Below are 14,365 nucleotides of genomic sequence, written 5' to 3' on the forward strand. Positions count from 1 at the left end.
TTATCACATCTCTCAAAGAAATCGTTTTTCAGTCACCTTTATTACATATACAATAAGAGCTACTAAATCAAATCGTACACAAAGTTGAGAAACGTATTTCAATAACGGGCACACTGTGCATAATTTTGTATAGAATTTCAGCACTGTGCATGTATGGTTTTCTTGGTGTTGAGATAGAAAAACACTTTAGGGTTGCCAACGCATGCGCTTCAGAAACAAACAACCACCCCAGTGAAGCCAAAGCAACGTCGGTAAACCGACGCGTCACGCAGCACTTTAAAAATATAACAAACAACTTATATATGAATTTGTATATTTCATGTTTATATTTAGAATACCCTACTATTGTAATTTTGTCAATTTTATGTGTAGTGAAATATTTAGTAGAATTTGTATAATAAATTAGATCATTGTTCTAGTGAATTTAGTGTAAAAGTTTTGGAGACATTTTTAGCGATTTACTGAAAATGTATGCTGTATAATTTTAGTAAGTATAATATTTAATAATATGTAAATAAAATATTTTTTTATTTTACTGTAATTCTTAGTTATTCTTATTTAATACCTATAATATACATTCATTTATCTTATCTGTTTACACGCTAAATATCTCTTACAGTAACTATTACGATATGATAATATTTTTATAAGACTGAATAGCAAAAATGCTGACTTTTAAGAGCCAATGAGGCTGTTATAATATCATAAATACACTGCGACGTCCGTGATCCCTTGCGTTGCCATTGTTAACCATAGGTATCCGTTACACAAAGTACTGCTTAAAAAGAATGTGCAATTAAACAAATTAAATTTCTTCTATCCTAACTAAATGCAATACATTATCTAGATTATCTATAGATAGTCACAGACTATATGTCATAAAAGTATATACTTTTTAATATATGTAAAATGTTACCTAAGACGCGAAAAATTAACTAACTAATTATAACAAATAATTAAAAAGCTAAGTAGAACGACAAATATAATTGCGATTTTGCTTCTTAATTCTCCATGATCTGTACGGTCATTTTTGGTGGAATTGAGGCGGGTCAAATCGAAATCTTATCGACCGGATATATGTTATATTTGACCTTTTATTTTATTATCAAATGTTTGTCTAACATTATTTACGTTTCTGTAACATATTATAATATGTTAGTCAGATATGACAGATTTACTATTGTAACATAATATGTTACAGAAATGTAAATAATGTTAGACAAATATAAATTTTTTTTTTCGATCATGAATTTACTGCAATCTGAGGGTATTCTTAAAAATAATATGCTATATAAATGGTGGTAGTTGTATATCATCGCCAATTAAATGATAATCTACTTATTTTTATAGTAATTAGTATATTGTAAATCAATGAAAAAACTGTATTTACAACATTTTTATAAAACAATCTTAGTGTAACATATTGTGTAACCTTCGAATGAATCAAAATTCGAAATCCCCACAATAGAAAAACACAAATATATAAATATATATAAATTTCTGGAGTCTACTACCAATACTACTTAATTTGAAACTAGACGGCGGTATACTATATTTACACATAGTGACTTATATATATATATAAAAATGTTGATTCTTACTATGTATATAAGTGCAATAAAGAATATATATATCCAATAAAATATGAAGGACAATTATTGAATTTTTCAAATTCAAACATATGTATTCACTAACTTATCCCGAAGCATTGTCCACGTGAATCTATCTACGAAGTTCTATTTAAATTCACCCAGTCATAAACTACTGATGTCCTCTTTTTTGTACCAAATTTCAATAAATCTCATTCAAATCTTTAAGACTGATTGATTGATCAGACATCTAAACGCGTTAACAACATTTAACACTTATGACATTAATATAAAGTAAAATGATAAATATGTAATATAATAATATGTTTAGAAAATGTTTTCAATTTTATATTCAAATCGTAATAGATAATTATGATCGTTATCAAATATATGTTAATGTAGTCCTATAAATCCCATTGATGGAAGTTGTTAATTGTAGGAGTGTGCTACAACTTACACACAGATATGTGAACACTTTTTTTTTGTTATTTATTTTGAAAACCAACAGCGAAATACAAATAATAACAAATAATATGTACTTAAATATAAGGCCAATTAAAGGTTTTCTCACAATTACAATATTCAGTATTACAACACTAAAGTATTAACATATTATTGTTCTGTTTATCCACAAGTCTAATTTATACAATATAATGCTTATACCATCTAATTTATGCAAATTTTTAGTTTCTTACTACGAAGTAATAACTTTGTAGCATTAGATTTAAATGTTACCTTTTTTAAGCTAAATATATCGATTTCACTAAAAACATCGTTATACAGCTTCGGTAGTCGTATTCGTGGCGCGTTCCTTCCTTATATGGTTATGTTCATTTAATAATGCGAATGAAAAGTATTATTATATCTATATTTATTATGTAAATTTTATATGCCGTATCGTAAAGAAATACCTATAAATTGCTTTAAAATTAGATATGTATTATTTATCACAATAAGTGCTTACATCAGCGTGACAATCAAGTTATATACTTCGTATAAAGTCGTATTCGTGAGTATCTCACTGTTGCCTATTTTAGCTGCCAAGCAGCTTGCTTGCTTTATGAGGTCGTGCAGTACAGGGTACAAAATTATGACATTTTAGTCCTCGATATGAATAACATAATTTTCGACCGGCTATTCATGTATATAGCCGATTGTACCAGTTTCCTGCTAATCATGTTTATAGGCAATTCTACCACTTAACATCAGGTAGGCTGTCAGCTTGTTTAACATTGCAATTATATAAAAAATATATCTACAACCCACTAGCAAACATAAGTCAATTCATCTACAAGGTAAGAGTATGCTTTTAGTCCAGCATCCATGTCACAACTTTAGGATCGTCACTTAATCTCACGGGGATAGTTCTACTTTGGGTTTGTTTGTAAGTATACATATATATAATCACGTACATAGACCTGGAGGAATTAGGACGAAAATTTCTCACAATATATGAGTTTTATATAGTAATCGCCGGAATATGCTTGAAAGTACGAGACGAAAAGTCATTGGTATCAATTTTTTCTACTTGACCCGTGAGTGGTCATGCAGAGAGAATGGAATCTGGAAGATAGTTAAATATCTGTCATATGAACAATAGACATCATGACAACATACTTACATCGTAATATCAAACGTATTTCTATTTTAGTATTCTGAAAAGTAAATAAGTAATATCGCTTGTGGGCAAAAGTCGCAGAATATCAACGCTAAAAACGATCCTACAGAGACATTTCTACGACAGCGAAGCCAGAGGAATTCAAAGAAGCCTTTTAGATATTCTCACCTTTAGAAATAGGAATTTAATATATCTGTAAGTATAGACGTTGGTATAACTTATTGCCTACTTTTAGCATGCTCTGATTTATTTCATTCACCTCGGAAAAGAGATAAAGTATAACATGCCCAAAATTAATTTTTTATTTATTCCAAAATTCATAACTATAAAGAGTACATCGGTACCTTTTATAGTTATGAACATAAAAAGTATATAAGTACTTCTTATAGGTATGAATTTTGGAAATTAGTCGCGATTTATACTTATGATTTAAATATGCAAATTTTCATGATACTTAAAGGGATTTTTTTAAAACCAAATTAAATTAAAGGAGAATAAGAAATGAAAATAAAACTTATAACAAGCGTCTTCGGCTTCTTATCAAGAACTTTTATAAGTAGGATTTTTTACTCAACAGCTTATTCGGAAAATAGTCAAGAAAAATTAACAAGTAAGTTGTCTGATGCTCTTTTGTTACAAATGTACATTTTTTGGGAAAGACGTAATACAAATTACTACATAATACGAATACATAAAACTTCAAAATATATAATTTGAGTAACAAAATAAATCGGTCGTAGTGATTGGAATAGACCAGTTACAAAGCTGCAAATATGCTCAAGATAAATATAAATAAGCTGAAAAACATTATGAACATCATTACCAATAATATATACGGTATTGTTTAAAGTTATTGTATATCACGTCTATCGATTTTAAGAATGAGCACTAGCGAAAAAGATTTCTCTCTGGTCCTATATGTAATATTCACTCATATAATATAACGTATAGGTACAATGTAACAAAAATAACATATTCATCCTTGGATGGACTACTAGAGATAAATACAATATAATAGACATATATAGAACAAGCTAACGCGTAATTCTGTCTGCGTCCAAAAGGAATATATGTGTTTCTTATTGTGGTAATATTTTTCATTGATACACAACTCCTATTCGTATTGATACATATGCTATCTAGCAGCAAAAATGATTCAGAAATACGAAGGTTTAGTTTCTAAGTTTAGCACTTTCGACTAAACAAACAAACTCTCGGATTTATAATTTTACCATCACGACTATTATGAATGAATGAAACTCTTTATTATCCTCTCACAGAATATTATCCCCAATGTATAAATTTACATTATATTCTAATAACAATTATACTAAAATTAATGACTGTAATAGGTACCAACCTAAGCTGATATTAGACTAATTAGATAGTGGGAAGGTATAATTAATCTTATAATATAAATCTAGATGTAACATTTATTCGCTATTTAATGGATTCGAGTAAAATAGTACCTAATATAGAAATTTTCTATAGCACGAATTTTTTAGTAATTGGATGTATAAACAGACTGGCAACCTCAGACAAAATTGGTCCATCAGCCTATATATGTATATATAGCATTAACAGCATGCATACGAGATGCAGTGCTATTTCAGAGGATTAATTTGAGTACATATATGAGTACTACAATGCTTAATATTCAGTTAAAAGCAAGGCAAATTAAATTTAATATGTGGTGCCAAATATGTAATACTAAATACAATATTGAATAAATTTATCATTGAGAATTACTTTCCTTTAAAACTATATAACATTGATCCCTTTTTTTTTGACTACTCTAATGCTTTTGATCGCAGCTGGCCTTTACAGCTTCACCGGACGATATGGGGCGAGTGCAGATGACACTCCAAACCCTCGGAAGGACTTATGGAGCGGTTGAAGTCCAAGTCCTGCCCGACGGATACGACTTTACCCTGAGGGCACCGCTAGGGGTTCAAACCTCGGCTTAGGCCCTTGTAATTTCGATCTCCATTTGAAATGGACGGGGATCGATCGGCCGTACAAAACATCGCAGCTAAAATTGGAATATAATAAATCTACTTTATATATTTTAGAAACATTGAGTTTAATGTAAATAGTTTTCAAGTTGAGCAACCCAAGAAAACATTTTTTTATAATAATTACCCACATCATTAACCCATAGGCATACCTCGCGATTATTACTTGATTTCCTATCTTTACTTCTGGCCCCTTCTTTACTAATTCCTCTTTCTGGTCCAGTGGGAGAGTAGCCTCTGTGCCGGCAGTACTCTATTCTCTTCTGGATACTCTCGAATATCTTTAATAAGTCCTGATATAACTCCAGGTTCCGTCCTCCCACATGATCAGTAAAGTGCCGTGTTTTATTCCTATAACTACTGAAATATCTCTGCTTCCCAACTGTTATTCTAAACATAATAACAATGCCAGCCGTCGGAAAATACTCTGAATATTTAATACACACGACCTTTTTTATAGAACCCTGGGCAAGAGCAAATCTCTGCACGGTTAAAACATTTACATAGTTTACTATGACTGGAACATGTATGTAGTAGGCATAGGATATTTTAATAATATTACTCGTTTATTTTTTTTTAATTAATCTGCACCATGTACACGTATCTATGTGTCAAATTTAAAAGAATACCATGCTCTGACTAACACCCTATTTTAATTCCATTATTAAGGATACTCAAAATCTTTATGATGCCATACCAGAGTAGCACCACTTTTCAACAAAATTTGGACAAAATGATAATAGCAGCAATGCTATAAAGTATTATAGTGGTGTCTTGAGATTTGTAGGTATCAATATGCTTGTACAGTACAATAAATTTATCAATTCTCGCTACAGATTCAGAAGCATTAAATTCTACCCATGTACCCGGGTCATAGTACTAGTTCATTAGTATTACAGCTAACTAGTCTAGGGAATTAGTGTCGATTCAGTTGTTTATCTAATTTCATCACGTGCCATGAATCTGTTTGGATATAGGTATATTTCTTAATTTTCTACAATGCATATGTTTACTAATTAACATGTGCATTGTAGATATTATATTGGATATATTCCAATTCAGAAGTTAAGAAATAAGTAAAAATAATTCTTATCTGAATTATTTTTATGTTACAAAAACAGAGTAATATATTATAATATTTTTATGTTCATACCATTATTTAATTTATTTAGTTTTGTTTAAGCTTTCGATAAATATATTTAAGTGCAATAAAGAATATATAAGTATATTCTCCCCTAATAGATTTCTTTAATTAAAATGACGAAACAGCTTGAAAATAACTCAAAATATTAGGAGATAAGTTTTGTGAAAAATTTAAAGTCTTTTGAAAAATGTTGTTTGCTATCTAAGCACGGTAAAGCTACATATTGTTATAATTTAACAAAAAATATATACTATACTATAATGCTGGTGACGGTATTAATCCAGATAGGGTAGTCAGAGCCATTGTCAAATATCAATCCTATGCTGAACGCAACACTTGACATGCTTCCATTTCGCTAATATGTTAGAATTCAACGGCAGGGGACCATCCTACCGTCGCGGTTATTTTTTTCAAGTATCTTCCATTAAAAATAGGTTTTAGTCGTAATTTTCTATTTTTCCTCTGCTACTGCTATTTCATTAGAATGAGCGTGATTGATCGTAGTAAAATATATGATTTTTCCATATGATAAATTACATCATAATTCATAAAGACGTTGATGCTTGAAAACAAACAAACTCACTTTATTTCCCATACTATTACTAAAAATTTAAGTATCCACAGTCCATCTGTTTGTTACCCTTTCACAAATAATCGACTAAACGAATTAAAATAGAATTTTGTATTTAGAGAACGAAAATAAGTACATTTATCTCAAAAAAGCAGATGAAATGGCAGTAAACTACCAGTTTACAATATTAGTTAGGATTTTGATATGTACCTGAGCTACGTCCTGTTCAAGGTTTTGTTGGATTAATGTAGTTTATTTTGTCCCTTCCTCTTTGGGTAAAGGTAAATACTATATCGCAATAGAAAGCTCGTGGGTGGCCATAAATCTGAATGGATGAATACGATTACCTTATACCTACATTGATTTAGGACGTGTGCTATAAAATATTTGTTTATTACTCAAGAGTTCACACTGAAATCTATTAACGTGTATATCAGGTTTTTATCGAAAATAATTATTATTACTTCTTTATTTAAACTGAAAATAACATACCAAGCCAATGTTTTGTCATCGAAAATTCGGGATTGCCCTTTTTGTTATTTATTTTTATATCAATATCTATGTTTATTAGTGCACGTTGCATATCTGACGGTGTCGGTGGTCTAGCGGTTTAGCACATCGCCTTACTTCCGATTGTCGCGGTTTCGATTCCTCGCACGGTGCAAATATTTATACATGTGTACAATTTTTGTATTGGTCTGGGTGTTTTCTGTGTATAATATGTATGTATTTACGAAAAAAAAGATATCTATGTATTTGTATCAGTTGTGTAGTATCCATAACACGAGCTTTAGCTAGCTTAACTTGGCTCTAAATGGCGCTTTGTGAATTGTCCTGAAAAAAATAAATAAATAAGATTGTTGCTGGCAGCAAGTCTACCAATCTGTTTATAAACTTTGTATTTTTGATATATGTTTTTTATATATCACTTTTTACTGTTGTTACCTCTTTGCTGTAAGCCCTTTCGGGAAATATACACATTGATTGCTACTATCTACTATTCTGATTTTTATTAAAGTAGTCGTTATGTTCCCGCTCCAGTCACAAGGATGTTGCCTATTGCCTAGATCAAGTTTTTAAACAGTTTTTTGTTCGTAATCGCGGTCCTGTCCCTAAATAGTAGAAATCCTATTTCGGTTTGTGCAAATGTTACAACTTGTATTCTAACCCATTATAAATCCTTTAACATTTACGTGTGTGAGATGAGTGATGACATTGACGCCGTTGATCATGACAAATAAAAAGTCAATTGCAAGTGTCAACAGATATAATTGCCTTTTAGGTACAGATTAGAGTGGCACCACTTAACCGTGTCTTGTAACAAAGTGGATGTGTGATAAGGGTCGAAGCGAGGTAAAGTGGACTTACTCGTACGTTTCGACAATTATACGTTCCAGTGAGAAAGTGATCTTTTTCTTATAACACTTTTGGCAAATAAAACAGTCCATCTGATTGCAAACGAATTTAGTATATTAAACCAAAACACACAGCATAATTTTTTCTAAAAGACATTTTCTTTTGCAAAAATCTGGCTGTATTCTATAGGAACAAATATGGATAATAACCTTATATATTTCTATAACTTTTCGTATTTTGAAAACAATGATATTCTTATATCATTTTACAATGAAAAACCAATTTTTTTTTAAATTTACAATTTACTTTGGACAAAAACAGCGTATGCGCACACAATCATCAAAATCAGTTTGTAGAATTATCATCGTCTACATATTTATTTCACTAAAATTATAGCCATATTAGAGTTTCCATATTGTTGAAGTTAGTATCAAATTCGAGCCCTGTATATATTTGATTTAATGAAACTCTGCGTAACACGTTGAATAAATTTGCAATTTGGTATTTCGACCTAAATTACGTTACCACATACACCTAAGTAGGTATAACGTTGCCACATCGAAAATATTAAACTTCAATTTGTCCTTTGTCTTACGGCGGGTGTTACGCCTCTGCGCCCAATTGTTGTCAGGTATTAGATTTTATTCCAAATAATAAGTCACATTTAACGTCATATTCAAATTCAGCCTAATGACGTTGACGTAAGGATTCACTTTTCTACATCAGCCAAATTTCATCATACTGATCAAATGGTTCTTACTCTTTAATATGTACTGGCCAAAACATTATAATTTAAACCTAAAGAGGAGGTGTAGAGGTCACACAGACTGTACCACGTAGGTACTCCTTTATCTCGTATTTTCTATAACAACCATATTGTGTGGTAAACACATATCACATGCGATTGCAGTGGACTATTATGCCATGCCCTGTAATTTCACTGCCATATCTCAACCAAAAGCGTATAAACTGCTTGCCGGTTAAACTTTGTATAATCTCTATTTCTGAGGTTAGACTTCTTAAAAAGGTATCTGCTAGGGTACCTCAATCCTACCTTTTCAGCCAAGTAGCTTGCTTTTTAAGCTTTGTTTCGTTGGAGTCGGAAATTAGGCAAAATTTTATGGATTTGGGAGTGAAGTTACAGAATAAAAAACATGATATCTTAGGCTTCTATTGACAACGCATGAGTATCACAGGTATCACATGATAACGTGATGTCCGTAGTACTGTTGTGGCGTATTATATACAGGTGTGTTACGGTTATCATCATGTCGGCCGTTAGCTTTCCAATTACATAAAAATATATGTTAAAATTACATTTTTAAAAACCATTGCAGTCCATAATAAAATATATTTAACACAATTATAGCCAATTAAGAGCATAATAATTTATTTTCTTGTATAAATTTAGCCGTTATATAATAAATTAATTAAGTGGTCAAAATGGACTCTAATGTCTATTTTGCCCAAAAAAACAATAAGTATGGCTATCTCAAACCTTTCTTTATTCCTTTATGTAGAAACCTGTTATAAATATAATCTCGCCCCAGGCAATAAAGATGCAAATTAAAATTAATTCATTGAGGCTCATAACCTCAAACCTTCACAAAGTTTACAGTCGTGAGATACGTGAATATCTCTTCGTAACGATCTTGTGTGATATACGGATAAAAGCTATGTAGCTATTTCTAAAATTAACATATAAAATCGACAGGTCATGTATTATGGTGAAGTGTTTTAACGCAGAATGGCAAACAATCTGACGCCTATGTCATGGAAAATGGCAACCGTCAGTTATTATGAATAGCTCTACGGAAATCACCGTGTCAAGTGCACAAAGCAAGTTGGACGACAGAACAAGTGAAAAGAGGTCGTTCAAAGTCTGCCTAGGTCACTTGTGTTGCCTTGTCAATTTATACATACATAAGTATTATAGAATAGCTGTTAGCAGTTGTTAGAACTTAAAACCGCGCTTGCAACTGCAAAACAACTTAACGGTAAGTGGTAGCTCTATGTTGGTACAATATATAAGTATATCCATACACACAAGAATGTTTAAAACATTGTTAGAACTGAAAACTGCATTTGAAACTGCAGAACAATTTAAAAGTGAAGTGGTATAGCTCTATGTAGGTACAATAAAAGTCTAGACATTCTTATGTATGTAGGTAACTATATGTAGTAGAAGGTGCTTTTATATACTTTATGTGATAAATAAATAGCTATTTAATTTATTTATTTAGACCTATTTTTATTTATCGACTCCAAAGATTTCTTAATACGAAGTTTTATTTTAAGATTTTCTTTTTTATTCTCATTTTTTCAAAATATGTTTCATAAAAAATCTATAAATATAAGAAAAAAGTAAACATAGACACTGCGAGCGATTCGTGCAGATGATGACAAATCTTTCATATGTAGCCATCTACGAATGCTAACTGTATTTTACAAACAAATTGATTGCCTGAAATAGGCAAAGATTATAAAACTGATTTTGCCACCAACAATGTTACAAAGAAGGTATATTTTACAGTAAACAATGCTAAAATATCATCTGCTACTTATAACATACACAGCATATTGAGTGGGCGTTGTAAGTGTCACCGCAGAGCACTACGACACTCAGTGGCAGTTTTGCTGACTATGCTCATTCTATTATCGTATAGTTGAGGTTACATTGTAATACAATTTCAAATATTTCTGGGTTAAAACTATATATTATAATCAAAAGTGTTTATAAAAGCCATGAAAATTATATTTAGAATTTATTTCATAACATTGAACTACATTTTTCATTCTCTCTTTATTTGATTTATAGCACTTTTCAATTAAGCTTTCATTCTGTATATGTGTACATGTAATCCTCTGCTGTAATAAACAGATAAGACCCAACAACGCCTACACTTATTTCAGCTATGGCTATGCTCCGTTCGCATGTACGCATCTGGTATTATCAATTTTGTTTCTATCTCAATGATTTTTCTATTTATTTCGGTTGCTCTTGTGTGATAAAGAAACGATATTGAATTAGGACCATGAAAGATTACACGCCGTAGTTCGTCCTACAATGGAATAAGTTTTTTTATTAGGTATTTACTAAAGTAAACCAATCAACCATCAATAGTGTCGTTGGCATAGAGGTATACTGACTTTCTTATAATGATAAAACGACCCAGTTCAATCAGGAAACATTTATTAAGAAATCAACTACTAGGAAGTACTACATCTATAAGTTATCAATTACAAAACGTATAAATAGTTTAATGTACACCATTTTACTATTTTATGACATACCACCTAGACATGGAATGGATATATAATATTATATAATCCTATTTGAAGTAAAAATAAAGGGCCCTAAGGGTTAGCAACGCACACGTGATACCCCTGGTGTTTCAAGCCTTTATAGGCTGCGACAACTGTTTTTAGATGGGCCGTGTGCTTGTTTGTCGTCATTGTTGTATAAAATAAAAACAATTACTATACAGAATTTTGAAAAAAATAATTACATCAAATTATATCAAAGTACATTAGAAAGATATTTCAATTATAACTCTATATGAATAATGTTTAAAAATGATCTGTATCTCCTTTATATCCTTTATTCAGTGAAATTTCAAAGGCAATTCTACATTTGAAAGTAGTCGAAACGTCGGGAGAGGTAAATACCGTAATTTGCCATAAAATTAATCGTGTTAAGACCCGGTTAACAATATAAATAAGATACTTGATCAGCCAGTTATATGAGACTTCATTGTATGAAGTGTTCAATTCATTGTATGAATTGCGCAGAAGTTCCTAATATATTGGAACAAAAGAGCACGTCAGAACGATTGATTGAATATGTTACTGATATTCGTCTATCTACACACTAGATAGACGAATAGTAGGCAGAGGGTCCCATTGACTTTTATACAACTTTATATTATCGAGCATACTGGTTTTGGAGACTCTTAATTAACAAACCATACCGTCATGACTGTTTGTCATTGATTTATTTTGTGTCGACCATGTTCGAACTTACGATTCTTGAGCGTAATTTAGGTTCGTAAACCACTAGGCTTCGACGCTCTATTTTAACTATAGTGATCCATTATGCTTCTGATTTGACCCTACCCTTAATTAGGTTCTTGACTAAATTTCATTGCTATTCTAGAATAGGATATAAACACAATTAATAATTATATTTATTTTAGAGTAATCCTACCAGATACAAAATCGTTTAGTTCTTAATATGGCGTGATGAAACGCTTTTATAACTATAATTTTAGAACTTTGTTTTCGCCATAAAACTGCCAAGTAATACCTGTAGACAATTTATTAACAAAAGGCCTCGCAACTTTGTAAATTTTGTACCGTTATTGTTGATTCTCGTATAAAATCAAGTAGAAATAATTTTTAATTAAATTTAATTCATAATCAGGAATATAAAATAGATATTTTTAATATTTAGATCCCGGAAATCAAATCGTGTACGACATAATGATTAGATTCTAAGCTATTGTCCTTTCATTAACATCTATTAATGCTTATTGCTGATTGAGAAATTTTCATGTAAATAGTAATGGAAGTCTTACATCAATAGTTTCACCTCTTTAAAAGGTATTTAATAAATAAAAATTTATTCACCGCGAAAAAATTATGATAATTTCCTCTGTACATTTTCTTTTGAATATAAATAGGCGAGTACCTAACTTATACTTAAAATAAATAATAATTACGTAAGTATAGAAGAAAATTATACTTACAAATGAGATGACTTTGTTTTAAAAGAAGACTGAAAATAGAAATTTCACGGTCCGTGGAAGTGTTCTCGGCCTTTGTTGAACACAGTAACAATCAAGACGTCCCTAAAGTCACGTTTCTATTTGACTATGCAAATGTTTATATTTATTTTGAGCACTCTATCGACATAAAAGAATGTAAAGTATTATTTAACTTTTTTACGCGTTTGATTAAAAATTGGAAACGTAAATTTACTTAACTTTTTAGATCAACCCGTATTGCTACTTTTCTGAATGAATCCGAAAGTATGGGGAGGTAAGATCAGGGATATTAGTAATGGCGACTCTGGGCCCATTACAAGCGATGTAGCATATCAGATCGACTTCCATATGACCCCCAATAGAAATTAACGTGGTTAATTCTTGCTGAATTCCCCAAGATAGGCTAACTGACCTGACATCGTACTCATTCTATTATCCATCACTGCATTACCGCTGGTGAATGCAGTAATTTATATCTATTAATCTTGTAAAAACCTCTATTTATGTTCTGATATAAATTTATGTATAAGTATTATAGCAATATTCTTTACAGAATGAGTTATGTAATTAGAAAAATCTTAAATCTTAAGGTAAATATCAGGTCTAAGGGACATCGCCCACATTCATTCACTCTCACAAACCAATAACATGAACATACAATAAAATATGCTCGTATAGATACGTATACTTGAACACGTACCATTTAGGACAGAGAAGGACATAGGCTACTGCATCCCGATCAATAAAAGTATGCCGGCAACGTGGACGAATTCGCAGACAGTTGGCAGTTTAACATAATTGAAATCTCATTAGAATTACAAAATGTGCGGTTTGACTAATGGTCATAATGTACCGGTGACCACTCCCTGGTTGATTTGATGCTTGCGGTATAATTCAAAGATAAACATAATTCGTAAGGGAATGAAGCTCCTATTTCCTGAGATGACAATTTACTTAATGGATTTGGTTCGTTTGGCTTAATAGCTCCGGATTCAAGTTATTTTCGCAGTCACATGCCTTCCAAGGTACACCCGTAATTAGGCAGACATTTTTCTTTTTTTTTAAATCCTCAACGCAAAAACAGTGTATATCATACCTCATGTTATAACTTTAGACGTGTCTGTCTATAGTATCGTAGCTCCTAAACAAATTCACTAATTTTGAAGGTGTTTTATTTTTTTTTATCTGACGTAATCAATATAATAATAATCCTGCAAAATTCTCACAGCGCCATCTAGTCCCAAGCTAAGCAGAGTTTGTGTTACGGACACTAAACAAAGGATACAAATACATATATACATAGAAA

General features: G+C 31.1%; 1 protein-coding gene across 7 annotated transcripts in view; it reads left to right on the plus strand.

Annotated features, from left to right (window-relative positions):
• Positions 1-263: 263 nt before the first annotated feature.
• LOC131852591 (sodium bicarbonate cotransporter 3) overlaps positions 264-14,365 on the plus strand; it is a 42,273-nt gene continuing 28,171 nt past the window's right edge. For all 7 annotated transcript variants that reach the window (XM_059203271.1, XM_059203272.1, XM_059203276.1 and 4 more), the window contains exon 1: positions 264-487. The gene's annotated coding sequence lies outside the window, so the exon portion shown is untranslated. The remainder of the gene's footprint in view (positions 488-14,365) is intronic.

This window comes from Achroia grisella, unplaced genomic scaffold (genome assembly GCF_030625045.1).
Source record: "Achroia grisella isolate CSIRO2021 unplaced genomic scaffold, CSIRO_AGI_Agris_v1 utg856, whole genome shotgun sequence".
NCBI classification, from domain to species: domain Eukaryota; kingdom Metazoa; phylum Arthropoda; class Insecta; order Lepidoptera; family Pyralidae; genus Achroia; species Achroia grisella.